Source organism: Nycticebus coucang, chromosome 21, assembly GCF_027406575.1.
Source record: "Nycticebus coucang isolate mNycCou1 chromosome 21, mNycCou1.pri, whole genome shotgun sequence".
Classification (NCBI taxonomy): Eukaryota; Metazoa; Chordata; class Mammalia; order Primates; family Lorisidae; genus Nycticebus; species Nycticebus coucang.
Genome location: NC_069800.1, coordinates 5011806 through 5032625, shown reverse-complemented (window position 1 = coordinate 5032625; position 20820 = coordinate 5011806). Strand labels below are relative to the sequence as shown.

Sequence of the window (20820 nt, the reverse complement as noted above, 5' to 3'; positions counted from 1 at the left end):
GCTATATCCCAGTTATAATGTAAGAATAGGGAGAAAGGGGAAAGGGAGGGGAGGGAGGGGGGAGGGAGGCGGAAGAAGGGGGACTAATGGGATTACACCTGCGGTGCATCTTACCAGGGTATATGTGAATCCTAGTAAATGTGGAATGTAAAGGTCTTGGCAAAATAACTAAGAAAATGGTACAAAAGCTATGTTAACTAATGTGATGAAAATCTGTCAAACGATATATGAACCAAGTGTATGGTGCCCCATGATCATACTAATGTACACAGCTATGGTTTAATAAAAAAAATAAAAAAAAAGAATAATGTTTTCCACTTCCATCCAGGTTAATATGAAGGATGTAAAGTCTCCATTTTTTTTAATAGCTAAATAGTACTCCATGGTATACATATACCACAGCTTGTTAATCCATTCCTGGGTTGGTGGGCATTTATAATAATAATAAAATAAAAGAGAGAAGTAGATATTGTAATATTTTATATTATTTTTATTATAAACTACTCAATGAGCACCAAATATTTATTGCTTTACCTACAGAGAAAGTGAAAAGAATGAGGTGTTAATCATTCATGCAGAATGAATTCATAAAGTCATTCTCATTGTAATATATTTCCATTAAAATGAAAAGGTCTATTAATTTCGTTGAGCCTTCTTCTAGGTTTTAGGTTTAGAAAGTAGAATGAACTACTTGGCATTGAAATTAATAGCATGTAGTACATCTAGGATTAACAATATGAAAATTTGTTGAAATTTTTATTTTTTCCTTTTCTTATCTCCTATTATCTCATTTTTACATTAAGATGCTATATTAGAATAAAAATTTCATGCTTTCCAATTTGCATTTTTCCTCCTAAGTTTGTGATACATTCAATTTTCTCTATTAGAACAATCAGAGCACTAAGTATAGTTAATAAAATAATAAATATGTAGAATATAAATTACATTTAATTTTTTTAATTTAATTTTTTTTTAATTTTAGATTTAAACGGTACAATTAGGTTACATTATTTGCATTTGTTAGGTAAAGTCCAGGTTGTAGTTGTGCCCCTCCTCCAGGGCATAATATACGCTTACATTGTGCCTGTTACGCGAGAGCACACCAATCTCCCTCCATACTCCCCCCACCATCTCTTTCCTCCCCCTCACTTGAGTTTAATTGTGTTTTTCTCTCATGTGCTCGTGTATTTGTTCATCTACGGATTTCATATTAGTATTAAGTACATTTGGATACTTGCTTTTCCATTTTTGTGATACTTTATTAGGGAGAATGTTCTCTGACTCTATCCAGAATAATTTCCATTTTAAATTAATATTATATATATAATATGCCTTTAATGCTAATAATATTATGCTAAATTCAACTTAATTTTTCTTAATCATAAAATACTTTGAGGTATATAATTATTAATATCAAGGTCATTATAATTAATATTTTATGCATTAAAATACCAATTACAGCTTGATTAACTGAAATAAAGATGAGGAAAAGTCCATTTAGAAGCTAAAATCCAAATTATAATCACATTGATTACAATATTGTACAGTGATTTAAATGTAAGTTTATCATACTTTTACTCAATATTTAAGAATACATTTATTATGCAACAGAAAAAAAAGAAGAACCTGGAAATATGCAGGTCGACCTTTGATTTACTCAGAAATTCCTATGGAGTGAGAAAAGGTTGTATGTTGGAGGTAGGAAACATTTAATTGATGTTGGAATGAGTTTTTATAAATATCCACTGATATAGCAAAATAATAACATAACAAAATCTAAACCAGTGGGGTGGATAGAATGGAGAAAATGGGGAAGCCCAGCGGCAATGGGGAGTCGGCCTGTGGCTGGAAACTCACAGCTCCTCTTATCCCCTCTAACCAGCCCATCTGAAGTGTTAGCCTCTTAAGAGGCAGCTATGTTGAGTTGCCATCCAAGTCTTTGAGCCCAGAATCGGAATTGCTGGCCATATTTGCCACCAAGAACAGCAGTGGCACCATCCTGGCTGCCCTTGGCAGGGACGTGGAGCTTCAGGGTCCTGGGCAGGCCCACGTGGTGAGTAGTTCCCCTGCCGCCCGGCTGCATGCTCCTAAACTTTTGGTGTGTTCCTGGTTGTTTATGAGTATGTATTTTTAATAAGTAAAAGTTACATCGCTGAGTGCCGTTCCCTTATGAATCAGTGATGTCCTGTGCTGTGCAATCCATCCTTCTTGTCCAGTGACTTAGGAAAAGACACTTGCCATCCACCTATAATTTTTGTGAAAACACGTTCGGCGAGCACACACTGAGTTGTCCTCCATGCGTCATGGTCCTTAGTTTTCATTCTAAGGTGAAACAGCAGTCCTTCAGTGCTGTTCAGATCTTCAGTCTACTGCTCTAAGGCAGGGTTTTCTTCATCTGCTATAGTAGTGATTTTCAACCAGAGTACTGTGAAAAATTTTAAAGATAATGAATTAAATTATTTCCCAAAGAAGTTTAAAACACAGTGAGTATATTCTCTTTCTTTACTTTTCTTTTGATCAACATAATTTCAGTATGCCGTGGAAGTTTAACTATAGGTTCAAGTATGACATGAGATAAAAAAAGGTTGAAACACATTGCTTGAACAATTTGAAAGGATCGAAAGAGCAGCAAGGGGCGGCACCTGTGGCTCCATGGGTAGAGTGCCGGCCCCATATACGAGGGTGGCGGGTTTGAACCCAGCTCCGGCCAAACTGCAACAAAAAAATAACCGGGCTTTTGATGGGCACCTGTACTTCCAGCTACCCGGGAGGCTGAGGCAAGAGAATCACCTATGCCCAGGAGTTGGAGGTTGCTGTGAGCTGTGACACCATGGTGCTCTAGTGAGGGCAATAAAGTGAGACTCTGTCTCTAAAAAAAAAAAAAAGAAAGAGCAGCAAGAGAGTCATAGCCTGTGATGAGCACATTGAGCAAGCTCCAGGAGAGGAGCGAGGACAGGGTTCCATGTTCATGTTGCCATATTTATATTCCATTTTAGGAGCGTAGGTGATACTTACCTTACCCTCTGCTCAAACTTGCACCTGTCACATGATTTGGAGAAACTTAGAGATTGCTAGTGTATTGTGTTAACGAAGTGGAGCCTGTCTTAACCGCAGTGTACTGGGGACCTTCTTTACTGTACAAGACACTTTACAGACATTGCTGCATAAAGATTATAGCCACCTGCAAGGCAGATGCTGATGCTTACATTTTGTTGAGGAAGAAATGGATTCAGAGAGCCCAGTTTATGTGCCCAAGGTCACACAGCTGTTGTGACATCTGTTTATAGACGCCAAGCATGTCACAAGCCACTTGGCGAAGAAGGGCTGATAAGGACTAACATTGGTTTGGGACTCCATTGATCATTTCATTTTAAAATATTTTTTCAGTTCTTCTTTAAAAAGTTGAACTGAAAAACTTTTTTTTTGTTTTGAGACAGTTTCAGCTGTCACCCTGGGTAGAGTGCCGTGGCATCACAGCTCACAGCAACCTTCAACTTGGGCTCAAGTGATCCTCGTGCCTCAGTTTTTCTATTTTAGTAGAGACGGGGTCTCGCCTTTTGCTCAGGCTTGTCTCGAACTCATGAGCTCAAGCAATCCCCCCACCTCAGCCTCCTAGAGTGCTAGGATTACAGGCATAAGCCACCACAACCAGCCTGAAATTTATATAAAATTAATCATTGTAGAGTAAATAAGTCAGTAGCATTTAGCACACCCACGGTGCCACAAGGCCACCTTCTCTGTTTATTTCTAAACATTTTCATCACCCAAAATAGCAGTCTGGGACCATTAAGCAGTCACTCCCTGTGCCCCTCTCTCCCCACCCCTGCGTTTTGTCTCTAAGGATGAATTTGCCTATTCTGGATGTTCCATATGAATAGAGTCACACCACGTGTGATCGTGTCGTTCACCTAGCCCGTCTTTGAGTATGTCCACACTGTCATATGTAAGGTCTTAATTCTTCATTCTTTTTTTTTTTGGCCGGGGCTGGGTCTGAACCCGCCACCTCCAGCATATGGGGCCAGCACCCTACTCCTTTGAGCCACAGGCGCCACCCAGATCTTCGTTCCTTTTTCTGGCTGACTAGTATCCCACTGTGTGAACCTCTCACAGTTTATCATTTGCTTCCTTGATACATGGGATTATTTCTGCTTTTTGACTATTATGACTAATGCTGCCAGGAAGTGTTTGAGGCCCTGTTTTCAAGTCTTCTGAGTGCATACCTAGGAGAAGAGCTGTTGGTCATATGGTAATTGTATATTTGACTTTTGGAAGACCTGCCAGACTGTTTCTGAGCCAGCAAAAACAGAGTAGTATCGTCCAGTAGTAACAACGGTATTGTGAAACACCCCCATTCCAGTTCTTCTGGTGGCATTATGAATTGTTATACCTATTTTCAATATGGCAAAATGATTTTAAGAGCTTTAAACATTGTCAAACTTTAGTTCCACTTTTAGAAATGTTAGAAACAATTTCATGGGCAAAAAAATTTAAATATTCATGTGGATGATAATAAACAATTATTAAATTGAAACTACTTTAAATGTTATTGATTAAAGCGACAAATTTATAATCTGTCTACTTATTGTACATAATGTAGCAATAAAGAATCCCTGTGACGGCAATGCAGACATGGAAACATGTGGTGGTATGTGTAGTGGTAACAGCATAAGGCAGAATGTAAATTACATGAAGGGATTAGAAAGTAACACGATAAATTTAAAATAGTTGTGTTCAATGATGAGAGTCTTAAGGAATTGCTTGCTTGATGTTAATATTCCCATGTTACCTTGGTAAGATGGAAATTTTTTAAATCCTATACTAACGAGCTTTTTTCTGGATAATTCTCTGCACACTCCTGCCCCCAGCCCTTCTCCATTCTGCTGATTCAGGGCCATGTTGAGGTTCACATCAGTCTTGGGGACAGGTCCAGCCTGAGGAAAGCCCTCCTACACTCTCCCACAGGCACCTACAGCGATGGACAGCCGCATTCCATCTCCTTGTAGGAATCGGAGGTACTGTCCCCACAGCAAGGCGTGAGTCATGACTGGGTGGGGACCTCACCAGGGCTTCCAGCAGAAACATTGTCCTGGCACCCTATGCAGTTAAATGACTGGCATGATTAGCATTCCAAATAGTTGTAGAAGCCAAACCTTGCCAGACAGCTCCTTATGAGATGTTTGTGCTATTTCTATAATTGAACAACTTTATCCTTGCCCTTTTTTGAAACTCAATATAAATTATATTGGATTAATTCTGTGGCAAAGAGCATTGTGGTATCAATAAATAGTATTATATCAATAGTAAATAGTACAGTAGTAAGTAGGTTATGTCAACATTCCTGTATATTTCCCTCCAGAACTCTAGAGCAAACATTTTAAAAGTATACTGGACATTTTCATCATAGGTAAAGAGGTAAAATTATACTGTTCTCAAAAAAGCAGTCAAATTCAATGATTTTTGTTAACATTGCACTCATTACTGAAGAATTTTCAGTTGTAAGTTTTAATCTTTAAGATTCACCTTTTGTTCTGACATGTCATATTAAAATTTGTCTTCCAGGAACTTTTATTATTCAGTAAGAACTTTGCTGGGATTGTGTGTTAAAATGGGCCATTGATTTATTATAGTTAAAGATTTTTGTTTATTTTCTCCTTTGATCTTTTAGAATTATCACTGTTAAATTGGCTGAGACCAATCCTGTGGAAATGAACTTGGGTCCATTAGCAGAAAGCAGGACTATAAATGTGTCCAACCTGTACATAGGGGGCATTCCTGAGGGTGAGGGGACCTTGGTGCTCAGAATGAGAAGCTCGTTCATTCCATGGCTGCATCAGAAATCTGATCTTTAACCTGGAGTAAGTGAAACTGTGCTCTCTGCATGTTTTTGCATTTTCTGACCTTCAACAGTGAGTGCTAACGCTAACCTGCAGTCTAATTTTGTTGTTTGAGATTGCCTAAAATTTTAAAAGTTCCTGAAGAACATACGAACCCCGTTTGTCTATCATAGAAATCCCCACAAATGGACTTTATTGGATTCAAATGATTGACAGGTACAGTCACCTTACTTTCAAAGAAAAGATGGAATCTTAGCTCCACACACAATTATCCATAAATAGCTGGGGTTAAATATATTTTTGATAAGCACTTAAAAGAAGATAGATTTTGTAATACAAATTTCTGAATTGTTTTTACAATTAGGCTACTAGCAGCTTCATATTATTAATGGTTCCCCTGAAAGCAATTACTGTATAATTAAGAACTGGAAGCCTCCATCCCATGTGTGGTGGGCTTGTGATGATTCATTCCTCCTTGCTGACCCTCTGCCCACGGTCAGCGTGCTGAGCAGACCCAACACACGCTCTGCCCTGCAGGGCCATTGTCTGCTTGGGGGAAACTGGATGTGAGCTGATGAGATTGGGATCTCTCCCGCCGAACCACTGACTTGCCACTCGATCTTTAGCAAGGACTTGGATCTTTCAAGATCACAGCATCTTTCCCCATGAAATTACCTCTTATGGGTCCCTGAACCGGGCAAGATTACAAATGTATTCATGGATTTCAACATGATTACAATGTCGGAGCCTTGGTTTAGCTATTTCTGTAGACTTATATTTAGTCACCTGTTGTCTATTTATTCTTTCCCTCACTGGAGAGTCATCTTCATGCTCCTTAAAGCTGTGAGGCTGTGGACTCCACATCTCTTGTGGTTCCCAGCATGTCCAGGAAAGTGCCACAGGGTCACATGCAGGTGCAGGACTTGGTGCTAGAGCTGCGTAGTGAAGGGGCGTGTGACGAGGGAAGCCCACAACCTCCCTTGAGGGGACATCAGTGTTCAGCTGAGGTCACTATGCAGACAGGTAGAAACCAGAGCATGAACGTGGCCATAGGGCAGCCCAGTGAAGGCTGCAGGAAGTGTGTCAGCTCCGGAGCGGCTCTCGCAGGGCGCACAGGAAGGGCCTGGGGTAGTGTTTCAAGAAGCATCAAACAAGAAAGTACCGGGTGTCCCAAAAGTCACCATGCATAGGAAAAATGGAAAATCATAGCTAAATATACCTTTGTTTAGAAAATGTTCATTACAAAAAGGTGGCCAACATGTAGAGAATATTTTGTAAATATTTTGTAAAATTGTGTAATGAACATTTTATGAATAAAGATGCATTCAGCTATAATTTCCTTTTTTTTATGTTTGATGACTTTTGGGACATCCCTGTGTATAACATGATCTATCCAGACTCTCAGGCATGCTGAAGGATGGTCACTCTGATCACTCCAAGAGAAACAGATTCATTGTTTCTTATGGATTTTAATTGTACACTAATTACATGACACAGTTTCTGGTTTGTGATATCCTAATTTTGAAACTCTCCCTTGTTTGTGCCTAGACTTTTGGATTTCACCAGTGCAGTTGGCTCTGAACAAGCGGACTTGGACACCTGCTTGCTTGCACAAAGGCCTAAGCTGGCTTTTCTTGGCGAGGACGGGGAGCGCCTGCCAGAGCCCCAGGTGTTCCCGGTGAGAGCAGCCTCCTTTTTTTATTTTTAGCTAAATCATAGCTGTGTACATTGATATGATCATGGGGCATCACACACTAGCTTCATAAACCATTTTACACATTTTCATCACACTGGTGATGTTCCTGAGGTCCTGTCAAAAAAGGCGAGAGGAGGCCAGAGGGGGTTAAAATAGGGCCTGGTGATAAAGGTATTGTGAGAGGAGGAGCTGGGTCCATGATAACAATCAGAGCAGCATAAGGTGTTGGAAGGTGCTCCCAGCAAACTGATGGGTGACATGGCCCATCATTTCTGTGTCGCAGGCCCCAATGCTCAGGGACCCTAACTAAGCTGATACACAGCAAGCTTTTTTCCAAAGGTTCTAGAAGGATTTATTATCACTTTAGATCAGTGATTTTCTCTCTTTTTGGGGTGTGTGTGAGACAGTCTCACTCTATCACCCTGGGTTGAGTGCCATGGTGTCATCATAGCTCATAGCAACCTTAACCTCTTGGATTTAAGCCATCCTCTTGCCTCAGCTTCCCAAGTAGCTGGGACTACAGGAACCTGTCACAGCACCCAGCTAGTTTTTCTATTTTTTGTAGAGGTCGGGTAGAGACCAGCCTCTTGGTCAGGCTGGTCTGGAACTCCTGAGCTCAGGCAATCCACCTACCTTTCTTGGCCTCCCAGAGTGCTGGGATTACAGGCATGAGCCACACCCCCAGCCTAGATCAGTGATTTTCAACTGGTGTGCCGTGGCACATTGGTGTGCCGTGAGAGGATCTTAGGTATACTGGGAAAAATTTTAAAGATCATGAATTAAATTATTTTTGAAAGAAGCTCAAAGCACAGTAAGTATATTCTTTTTGTTACTCGTTTTTTCATCAACATAATTTAAGTGTGCCATGGAAGTTTAGCTCTAGGTCGGAGTATGCTCTGAGATAAAAAGGTTGAAACACTGGTTTAGATATAAGCAGGAAATCATGAAAATATGTACTTAATGTAAGCCATTATACATATCTTCATTGCTAGAAATTTTTAAGAGATTTAATTCACTTAGGAAAAGCCAGTTTGGGGCAAGCAGTTTTTAATGGCAATCACTGTTATTTTCCATTTTCTCCCCCTTCTATTTCTTGGTCCAAAGCGTGCACTCGAATAATTTAAAAGATGATGCAATTGACCCAAAGCAGTGCTTTCCAAGCAAGGCCTGTCTTTGAGTTCACGATGTTTTTTTGTGGTGGCATCTGGCTTGGGCACGGTCTGGCAGCCTGAACACGCTGTGGCACCGTCCCTGGGTCTCTATCCCCTGCCCCAGGGTTTAGGAGCTCTTCCCATCTGCTCCTCTTATCTGCACCTTGTTCCTGTCGATGTGAACTCAGATGCGTAGAACTCTGAGCCTTGTGAGACCTGTGAGACCCGACACCTGTGGGCTCTTCCAGTTTCCCGGTTCCTGTGCTATGTGGACCCTGGGCTGCTGTGTCCTCAGGGCCATTCCCAAAGACCGGGACCATGATGGGGGTGGAGAGAACATGGCAAAGCCTCTGCCCTTAGGGCTGTTGAAAATTGGGGGAGGGACTTCAGCCTCCTTTTGAATTTAAGTGAACTTGAGATGGCTTCAGGCACCTCTGTCTAATCATCTGATTAATGTGAGAGGTAAGGGTTGACCAGGGCCTCACTGAAACTGAAGATGAAGGGAGTGTAGACACCCATTCATGGTGCTGTGCCCTTAGATGATGGCTTCTGAGATGTTTTTCTCATGGAAGAAACATGTGTTACCAGGGCCGTGGCTGCAGGTGGCTGAATGTCCCCATGCGTCCCTTTCAGGAGCAGTGTGCGGTTTACGCCCCTCTAGAGTATGTGCCTGGCACCCACCAGTTCGGCCTGACGCAGAGCAGCCACATGGCATTGCCTTTCAATCAGTCTGGCATCATGAAGAGGTAGGTGTTGTTCTGGGGTCCCTATGGGGCATGTCTCACGGATGAATGAGTCATAGGCATGTTCTTCAGCAATAGGGTCTTCTCCAAAAGAACGTTTTCATTTGATGATTGGGGGCTGACTAGCAACCTAACAGCAGCTGTATAAAGGCAGAGATAGGAGCTGTGTGGGTACAGACCCTACGCCTTAACCGCTGTGGGCTCCGCCTTACCCCTCCTGGATGTCGGCAGCTTACCGCCCCTCTGTGTGTGTAGGGAGGCATGTGGCTGTCTGAATCAGTCTTCCTTCTGAATCCCAAGCCCGGATCAAGCATCGTCTGGCCTTCTACTCCCTTCTACTTTGAGCATTCACTAGTCAGATTCAGTTGTCTCCCCAAATGTTTCGCTATGGCCCCCAAATCTGTAGTGCTCCGTGTTCCTATGGCCTTCGCACCTTCTGGGAATCCTACTGTTCCACTGATCTCCAGGCCTGCAGCTCCTCTGTCTCTCAGCCCTCAGATCACCCCAGGCCTACCCGCAGCCCTGCAGCACTCTGGGCCTTTCCCTGCGCACACGGCTCAGACCCTGGCTCACCCTCTCTCTTTTGCAGCTCCTGCCTTTGCTCTCTGGGACTTCACCAGCCTCCCTGCCCCTAGCCTTTCAGTGTTCTGGTTCCAGCTGCTCCCACAGGCAGACCTGTGACTTCTTCATAAGAGTCCATCCCCCTTCCCAGTCTGGATTGTAGCAGCCTCCTGCTAGCCGATCTCTTCCTCCTTATCTCGCCCCTTCCTGGTCCTACAGTGCTTCCGTGATGTGGAGGCCCCTAGGCTGCGATTCATCCTCTTCTGAGGGGGTCCAGGCCACTGCCACAAGTGTGCCACTGCAAACTCCCTCACCACCACCACCACCACCCCCAGCTGTTCCACTGTGGGAGCCCAGGTGAAACCCAGCACTTTGCCTTCTCCATGCTGGGACCCAGGCTGGAGACCCAGGCTGGGCTCTGCTCACCTCCTGCCTGACTGGTCTGACTTCAACTGCATGGCCACCAATCTCAGGCAGAGCCTCCAAACTGTGTGGAGAGCTGCTGCATTCCCCAATGTTCTCCTGGTTTATTTTCCATAACTCCTTACTCATCACTGCTCTCTTTTGTTTTTTGAGACAGTCTCACTCAGTTTCCCCAGTCTGTAGTGCCATGGTGTCATAGCTCACAGCAACCTCAAACTCCTGGACACAAGCAATCTTCCTGCCTCAGTCTTCTGAGTAGCAGGGACTAGAGGTACCCACCACAAAGCCCGGATAGTTTACCTATTTTTAGTACAGACGGGGTCTTCCTCTTCCTCAGGCTGGTCTTGAACTCCTGAGCTCAAGAAATCCTCCTGCCTCAGTCTCCCACAGTGCTGGGATTTCAGGCAGCAGCCACTGCGCCACTCACAACCTTTAAATGTCAGAGCTCTACATACCTGCCGACCTCTTTTCACACCCCAGCTAGTGACTTGCCTCATTGAGAGGACAGAACTCCTCCTGTCCACTACCAAAAAGAGAAGCCGCTGGCTTTGTTCCCAGCCCTGAGTCCCATCTGCTGCATGGATGGAGGGTTCTGCCCCCTGGACCCCATTATTCCTCTCCTCACTCGGACGCCTGCAGAAGCCAGTCCTCCCTCCCTAATGCATGACTCCCACCAGACACAGCCCCGTCAGCCTGCTATCCTCAGTCATAGAAGAGCAGCAAACCCTTGTACTGGATATCAGCTCGCTATTTCACTCAGATAACAAGATATACTTGGTGACAGTTACCCTATGAGGAAGTTTTTTTTGTTTGTTTGTTTGTTTGTTTTTTTGAGACAGAGTCTCACTTTGTTGCCTGGGTAGAGTACCGTGGTGTCATAACTCACAGCAACTTCAAACTCTTGGGCTCAAGTGATTCCCTTTCCTCATTCTCCCGAGTAGCTGGGACTACAGGTACCCAGCATAATGCCTGGCTATTTTCAAAGACAAAGTCTTGCTCTGGCTCAGGCTGGTCTTGAACCTGTGAGCTCAGACAGTCCACCCGCCTCAACCTCCCAGAGTGCTGGGATTACAGGCGTGAGCCACTAGGCTGGCCGGAAGATATTCTTGTTATCATTATTTTATAGGTAAAGACATGGAGGCACAGGGCGCTCAAAGTCACATAGCCAGTAAATGGTAGAGCTGGGTTCAAACCTGGCCTTGTGGCTCCAGCATCTGTGCCTGTGCAGGGGACGCTCATCCTGAGACCTCCGTGGAAGCCTCAAACCATGGATGGTACTGAACCCTCCATGCACTGTTTTCTCCTATATGTGCGCACCTAGGATAAAGTTGAATTTATAAGTTAGGCACAGGAAGAGAGTAACAACAAGTAGCTATTAATGGAGCCAACTAAACGGATATGTGGCATCACTCCTGTTGCACTATGGGGCAAATGTTCAGTAAAACAAGGGTGCCGGGAACACAAGCAGTGTGATCCACTACAGGTGATCTGAGGACTGAAGCAAAACTACTGAGGGAGCACACAGGTGGCGTAGACACGTGGACCCGCTGCCTTGGTTGACTGTGGATAACCATGGATAACCATGGGTAAGGGGGCTGCTGGCGCCGCTATGCTCTGTCCCTGCTATAGAACCCTAACTTCTGAGACAGAGACTCCCCAGGAGGCTTGACACCCACCTCCACACACATGTCCTGAGGTAGTGTAGCTCTGTCTCACAGCAGGGCTTCTGGAAGAGTGGCCTTACGTGGCTGTCTGTCCTTCCATCAGGGATCATTCCCTCCTCTAACCACACAATCAGCCTCCCCTGCTCCCCTCTGGGGTCTCAAACTGACTTGCTGGCCACTCAGCCCTGCTCTCCTGGACCCCCGCCACAGCCCCCTGGCTCTCTGCCTGTGCCGCATTCAGTCTCCTTTGCCTGGTCCATCCCACACATCCTCCTGTGGTGGCTGAGTTCCAGTGGTTTTAAAATACCACCTAGATAGGGAAACACCCTCCTGTCCTCTATGACACCTCTGAGGGGACTCAGGGGTACAGGGACAGTGAGCCTCACCCAGCAGCAGGGACTTCCCTCCTCCCCAGACCTGCCCTGCTGCTCTTTACTATGTCAGCACCAAAGCCTAGACCTACAGATTATTTTACTATTTTTTTTCACTCCCCGAACCGAGTCTTATCAGCGAGCCCTCTTACTTCTTCCTCCAGAACTTTCCCTGAATCAGTTCAGCTCCTCCGTGTCCCCACTGCCACCTGGTCTAAGTAAGCCCCCTTGTTCGTGTGGACCATTGTGACAGCTGCCTGGTGGCCCTGTTTCACCTGATTTGTTCTTCACACCAGAGGATCTTTTAAAGATGTCAATCAAGTCACACCCACTTCCTCCTCTAAACCACCCCCGTAACTTCCCACTGTGTTTAAAATAAAGTCGGAATACACCCAGCTCCTCCCCAGCATTATAGAACTGCCCCTCCCTCCCTCTTTCCCTGTGTGCTCCAGCGACTGACCATGGTGGTCCTTCTGAGGAAGGCGTGATGCCACTTCCCTCCACCCCAGCATGGCCACAGGTGGGGTTCCTGGCTGCTGACCATAAGCAAATTAATTTGATGGTCTCTGTGTCACCCTCACCCAGGGTGACAACTTTCCCTGCTCAGCTCTGTGGGGCTTGCTGTTTTGGAAAGCTCTCAGCTGAAATAACACCTTCCAGAATTATCTGACTATTTAGTGGAGCCTCTATGGAACGAAACCATGGCTTCCTGAAGTGTCTCTGGTGTCAGTACCAGGAGAAGGGATCGCCCTCTTTGTTCATTGCTCTATCCTCATCCCAGAAAAGCTCTGGCACACACAGGGACAAGCTAACCATTTATTAAATGAACGGGTGTGTGAATGAATGGATCATGGCTCTCCTGAGATACTCCACATAAATGCTGGAATGGCTTTCAGATTCTTTCTCTGAGGTTACTCCTTCCTGAGTAAGGCTCCTGTCCCCCAGGCTCTCGGTGCAGCTGAGCCTCCGCACCTTCGCCTCCAGCGGCCTTGTCTACTACGTGGCTCACCAGAACCAGGTGGACTGTGCCATGCTGCAGCTGCACGGCGGCCACCTCCACTTCATCTTTGATCTCGGCAAAGGCAGAACAAAGGTCTCCCACCCAGCGCTGCTCAGTGATGGCAAGTGGCACTCGGTAAGTCCCCAAGAGGCCTGCGGCCTGCCTGTCACTGGGGCTCACTCCATTATGCCCCCCCCTTTTTATTAAATCACAGTTGTGTACATCACTGCCAATGATGGGGCACCATACACTGGTTTTATAGACCGTTTGACACATTTTCATCACACTGGTTAACATAGCCTTCCTGGCATTTTCTTAGTTATTGTGTTAAGACATTTATATGCTACATTTACTAAGTTTTGCATGTACCCTTGTAACATGCACCACAGGTGTAATCCCACCAGTCATGCTCCCTCCACCCCCTTCCTCCCTTCCTCTCCTCCCCTTCCCCCTTCCTCATATTCGTAGGTTATAACTGGGTTATAGCTTTCATATGAAAGCCGTAAATTAGTTTCATAGTAGGGCTGAGTACATTGGATACTTTTTCTTCTATTCCTGAGATACTTTACTAAGAAGAATATGTTCCAGTTCCATCCATGTAAACATAAAAGAGGTAAAGTCTCCATCTTTCTTTAAGGCTACATAATATTACATGGTGTGCATATACCACAATTTATTAATCCATTCATGGATGGATGGGCACTTGGGCTTTTTCTATGACTTAGCAATTATGAATTTGGATGCAGTAAACATTCTGATACAAATATCTTTGTTTTAATGTGATTTTTGGTCTTCTGGGTATATACCTAGTAGAGGAATTATAGGATTGAATGGCATATCTATTTTAGATCTCTAAGTATTCTCCAAACATCTTTCCAAAAGGAATGAATTAATTTGCATTCCCACAAGCAGTGTAGAAGTGTTCCCTTTTCTCCACATCCACACCAACATCTCTGGTCTTGGGATTTTGTGATACAGGCTAATCTTACTGGAGTTAGATGATACCTCAAAGTAGTTTTGATTTGCATTTCTCTGATGATTAAAGATAATGAGCATTTTTTTTCATTTGTCTGTAGGCCATGTGCCTGTCTTCTTCAGAGAAGTTTCTCTTCAAGTTCCTTGCCTAGCCTGTGATGGGATCACTTGTTCTCTTCTTGCTTATACGTTTTGAGTTCTCTGTGGATTCTGGTTATTAAACCTTTGTCAGATACATAACCTGCAAATATCTTCTCTCATTCTGAGGGCTATCTGCTTGCTTTACTTACTGTGTCCTTGGCTGTGCAGAAGCTTTTTAGTTTGATCAAGTCCCAGTAGTGTATTTTTGAAGCTGCTTCAATTGCCCAGGGGGTCCTCCTCATAAAATACTCACCCAGACCAATTTCTTCAAGGGTTTTCCCTGCACTTTCTTCTGGTATTTTTATAATTTCATGTCTTAAGTTTAAATCTTTAATCCAGTGAGAGTCTATCTTAGTTAATGGTGAAAGGTGTGGGTCCAGTTTCAGTCTTCTACAGGTTGCCAGCCAGTTCGCCCAGCACCATTTGTTAAATAGGGAATCTTTTACCCACTGAATTTTCTTAATTGGCTTGTCAAAGATCAAATAATGGTAAGTAGGTGGATTCATCTCTTGGTTCTCTATTCTGATCCAGATATTTACTTGTCTGTTTTTGTGCCAATACCATGCTGTTTTGATCACTATCGATTTATAGTACAGTCTCAGGCCTGGTAGCGTAATTCCTCCTGCTTTGTTTTTATTTCTGAGTAATATCTTGGCTATTCGAGGTTTTTTCTGATTCCATGTGAAAAAAAAAAGTATTATTTTTTTCAAGATCTTTAAAGTATGACAGTGGAGCTTTAATAGGGATTGCATTAAAATTGTATATTGCTTTGTGCAGTATGGACATTTTAACAATGTTGATTCTTCCCAGCTGTGAGCATGGTATGTTTTTCCATTTGTTAACATTTTCGGCTATTTCTTTTCTTAGAGTTTCATAGTTCTCTTTGTAGAGATCTTTCATGTCCTTTGTTAGATAAACTCCCAAATATTTTATCTTCTTTGGCACTACTGTGAATAGAGTAGAGTCCTTAACTGTTTCTTCAGCTCGACTATTATTTATATATATAAAGGCTACCGATTTATGAATGTTGATTTTGTAACCTGAGACACTGCTGTATTCCTTGATCACTTCTAAGAGTTTTGTAGTAGAATCCCTGGTGTTTTCCAGATATACAATCATATCATCTGTGAAGAGCAAATGTTTGATTTCTTCTGACCCTATATGGATACCCTTGATCACCTTTTCTTCCCAAATTGCAATGGCTAAAACTTCCCTTACAATGTTAAAGAGCAGTGGAGACAATGGGCAGCCTTGTCTGGTTTCTTTTCTGAGTGGAAATGATTTCAATTTAACTCCATTCAATATGATATTGGCTGTGGGTTTGCTGTAGATGGCCTCAATCAGTTTAAGAAATGTCCCTTCTATACCAATTTTCTTAAGTGTTCTGATCATGTAGGGGAGCTGGATATTATCAAAAGCTTTTCTGCATCAATTGAGAGAATCGTATAGTCTTTGTTTTTTAATTTGTTTATGTGGTGACTTATACTTATAGATTTACATATATTGAAGAAGCCTTGTGACCCTGGGATAAAACCAACGTGGTCACAATGTATAATTTGTTTGATGTGTTGCTGGATTCTGTTTGTTAGGATCTTGTTGAATAGTTTTGCATCTATATTTGTTAGTGATATTGATCTATAATTTTCTTTTCTTGTTGGGTTTTTTCCTGGTTTGGGAATCGGGGTGATGTTTGCTTCATAGAACATGTTGTGTAGTCTTCCTTTTTGTATATTTTGGAAAAGGTTTGGTAACATTGGTACTCGTTCTTCTTTGAAGGTTTGGTAGAATTCTGATGTGAAACCATCTGGTCCTGGGCTTTTCTTTTTAGGGAGAATTTTTATCGTTGATGCTATTTCAGAACTTGATATGGGCCTGTTCAACATATCCACTTGACTCTGGCTAAGTCTTGGAAGGTGATGTGCTTCCAGGTATTGGTCAATTTCCTTTAGATTTTCATATTTCTGAGAATAAAGTTTCTTGTAATACTCATTAAGGATTTTTTTAATTTCTGAGGAGTGTGTTGTTATTTGGTTTTTGTTGTTTCTGATTGATGAAATTAGAGATTTTACTCTTTTTTTCCTGGTTATGTTGGCCAAAGGTTTATCTATTTTATTGACCTTTTCAAAAAAACAACTTTTTGATTTATTGATGTGTTGTATAATTCTTTTGTTTTCAATTTCATTTAATTCTGCTCTAATTTTTTTTTTCTTTTCTTCTACTGGTTTGAGGTTGAAATGTTCTTCCTTTCCAGTTTCTTGAGATGTCCCATTAATTTGTTAACTTCCTCTCTTTCTGTTCTCTTGAGGAAGGCTTGCAGTGCTATAAATTTCACTCTTAGGACTTCCTTGTGGTATTCCAGAGGTTCTGATAATTTGTTTCTTCATTGTCGTTTTGTTCAAAACTTTGGCCGTTTCCTTCTTAATCTTATCTATGGCCCAGCTATCATTCAGCATAAGGTTATTTAAGTTCCATATTTTTGTACGAGTATGCAGATTCCTGTTGTTACTGAGTTCAAATTTTATTCCATGGTAGTCCAAAAAGATGGAAGGAATAAGTTCTATTCCTTTAAATTTACTGAGGTTAGACTTGTGACCTAAGATGTGATCGATGTTGGAGTATGTTTCATGGGCTGATGAGAAGTATGTGTATTCAGTTTTGTTGGGATGGAATGTTCTGTAGATGTCTGATAAGTCAAAATGTTGGATTCGAAAATTTCTTTGCTCAGCTTCATATTGGAGGATCTATCCAACGCTGCCAAAGGAGTGTTGAAATCTCTGACTATTATGGAGCTGGAGGAAATCAAGTTGCTCATGTCTGTTAGACTTTCTTTTATAAATTGAGGTGCATTATGGTTGAGTGCATAAATATTAATAATTGAAATCTCATCATACTGAGTATAACCCTTACCAAATATAAAGTGACCATTCTTATCCTTCCTTTTGTTGGTTTAAAGCCTATTGTTCCTGTAAATAGAATTGCAACACCTGCTTTTTTCTGATTACCATTTGCCTGAAATATGGACGACCATGATGTCACCCTGACTCTATATTTATCTTTTAATTTAAGATTTGAATCTTGTATGCAGTAAATATCTGGCCTGAGTTTTTGTATCCAGTAGGCTAACCTGTGCCTTTTTAGAGGACAGTTTACGCCGTTCACTTAATGGAGAATATTGATAAGTCTGGTAAAATTTGGGGTTCGGGTTTTTTGAAAGTCCAGTGGACATTTTTAATCCTTTCACCACTGTGGAAGTTGAAGTTTGATCAAAAGTTTCTGAGTGAGTTTACTTTTGTGGTAGAGGATTGGGCTGCTCATTATGGAGGATAGGTCTGAAAATATCCTAAAGAGCTGGTTTGGTTATGGCAAATTTCTACAACATATGAATGTTATTAAAGTATTTAATTTCTCCATCATAAATGAAACTCAGTTTAGTTGGATACAGAATCCGAGGTTGAAAGTTACTTTGTTTTAGGAGATTAAAAGTCGATGACTACCCTCTTCTGGCTTGAAAAATTTCAGCAGAGAGATCTGCAGTCATTCTAGTTTTCTTCCCTTTTGTAGGCAATGGATTTCTTATGTCTGGCTGCTTTCAGAATTTTCTCCTTCATATTAACTTTAGTGAACTTAATTATGATATGCCTGGGGGATGTCTTATTCAAGTTGAGTTGTGCTGGGGTTCTGAAACTGTCTGCTATGTGAATTTTCGAATCTCTTAGCATCTCTGGAAAATTCTCTTTCATAATTTCATGGAGAAGGGCCTCTGTGCCTTGTAAGGCCACTTCATCACTTTCAGGGATTCCAATGAGGTGGATATTAGCCTTCTTCGAATTATCCCAGAGCTCTCTGAGAGAATGATCCGTTTTTGCTCTCCATTTCTCTTCCTCTTTGAGAGTTTGGGAGTGTTCAGAGGCTTTGTCATCAATGTCAGAAATCCTTTCATCTGCTTTCTTTACTCTGTTACTGAGGGATTCTACTGTATTTTTGAGATCTTTGAGGGCTGCAAATTCTTGCTTCATTGCATCAAAATCTTTTTTGGTTTTGTCTTTAAATTTGTTAAATTCTTGAGACAACTTTTGAATTTCTCCTCAAATTTCTAATTCCAACTTTTGAATTCCTCCTCGAATTACCCCAAATTTTCTTCCATTCTATTAATCTTGTTTGCAATCCAAGTTCTGAATTTGATTTCTGACATCTCGGCCAGCTGTTTATGAGTGGGATCTTCAGTTACATCTGCCATATCTTTTCTTGGGGGTGTTGATCTATTCTTGTTATTCATGTTACCAGAGTTTTTCCACTGATTCTGCCCCATGATTATTTTACACCATTTGACTTTTCCCCTGGAGCTTTGTCGAGTACCTGTACAGTGCTACGGCCTGAGAAACTGTGGACCTGTTTGGTGTGGTGGGGCTAAGTTGCTCTGTCTTGTTTTCAGCTGGTCTCTGTCTGACCCAAGTGAAACAGTTACTCTGGGTTGAAGTCTCAGCTGTGGAGAAATACCAACAATTAAGTCACTCAGCCCCCCACAGAGAACAATTGGAAAAGGAAAATAAAACTTTTCTACAACCACATACCCAGGGCACCACTTGGATAGTCCTCGGGCAATTGGCTACATTCAAAAGGTCCAAATCAATTGTCTCAGTCAGCACCTGTCTCAGGTGGGAGAGTTTAAAAGGTCTCTGACAACTAGATCGCAGGGGTCTGCTGACAACTCAAATATGACTTGCTCCGGTGCTCTGTGAAGTCAGGAGGACCCACCCAGCCAATAAATTAGTCTGGGAAGGTTGATGTCTCCTTCCCAACCTTGCACCTCTGTCACACCCAGTCACTGATAACCCCATAGGGTTGTGACCCAGTTGCTTCCAATGAGCAGATACTCCAGGGGTTTACACCTGTCTGAATCACAAGGAATTTTATATATGCTCAGCCAGGCCTCTATACAGCAGGGGGAGGTGAGGCCTGACAACCTCAGGCGCTTGATGGAGGCTTGGGGATGTTCACTCAGTTCTAGCCCCGCCCCTGATTGATGTTACTGACAGAACAGAACAACTTTGTGGGAATTTGTTTCTGCCCCTGCTAAATTCCCCTGCAGAAGAGAAGCTGTTTTGAGTTCCCAGAACCTGCGCCTCAGACCCTATCTTTGCTCCTGCAGGTTTGTATTCACAACATGATTAGCTGTCAGTTCTAGCCTCCTGCCTGCCTTTGTCTATAGGCTGATGATCCCCTGAGGGCCAGGTGCATCTTAGGCTCAGTAAAGCGGTCCTCTGGGACAGCCTCACCCTGGGAATCTTCCAGCTCTGCGTGTGTGTTTTCTAGTCCCCTCACTTCACCCAGGCCGGTACTGCCTCAGACAAACCCTTTACTCACGGGGCCTGTGTTTCTGTCCCAGATCTGTTACCCAGTTGTTGCCACTTGAAAAGATGCCAGGCCTCCTCTGGTTGCCCAGGGAGACAGGGGGTGTGACTTCGGAATATCCGGGGGTGAGCCCTATTTTTGCCAAAAACGGCTGCTGCTCTGCCCCTTGGGGAGCTGCTGCTCCGGTGTGGTTCCCTTTCAGTGAACCATCCTCTCTCCTCACTCCCATGCCACAGAATCAGCACTGACCAGCTGCAGTGCAGGCCCTTTCCACACCCCTTGAGAAATCACCCAAGAATCCGGACTCCTTGGGGACAGGCCTCCAGACCTCAGAGTGAGAGTTGAGGAGAGTGCTGGGAGCTCAGAATTGCAGGTAGAGAATATATACAGTTTTATGCCTGGCAGGAGAATGCCATGGCAACCTAGTAGGGGAGGTAAGTCCAGTTTTTAGAGGATCTCTCCCGTGGAGTGTAGTGGGAGGACCTTTGAACTCTGCTCATTTGTTTGTGGGGCACTCTGAGCCATTCTTATGGGGGGAGGGGACTCCGTCTGCTTGATGATAGATTTTGAACCTTTTGTTTGTATCCTTGTGGTCTCAGCTCGCCTCAGTGGGGTTGATGTGCATTCTTCAACCTTCTCTCTTGGTGAAGCTCTAATCCACAGTTACTTGCCAAATTTTTGTCCTTTACCTCTCCTGGACGGGAGCCTCTGTGGAAAGTTGGCTTCAGTCAGCCATCTTGTCTCCGCACCTCTCCCTAACCCTTTAAATCCCTGTCTGCCAGAGCCCACATATGGATTTCTCCCTAGTTAGGAATTTCACACCATCTACACTCCAGGTGGAATAAAAGCCACTTTCATTGCATTAATTGGATCTCCATCTCTGTTTCATCTCGTGTCTCAGAATGATTT

At 43.0% G+C, this 20820-nt stretch overlaps 1 pseudogene; it reads left to right on the top strand.

The window, feature by feature from the left end:
- The window catches only part of LOC128574191 (laminin subunit alpha-1-like), a 38278-nt pseudogene extending 20713 nt beyond the window's left edge, over nucleotides 1–17565 (top strand).
- Nucleotides 17566–20820: the final 3255 nt, after the last annotated feature.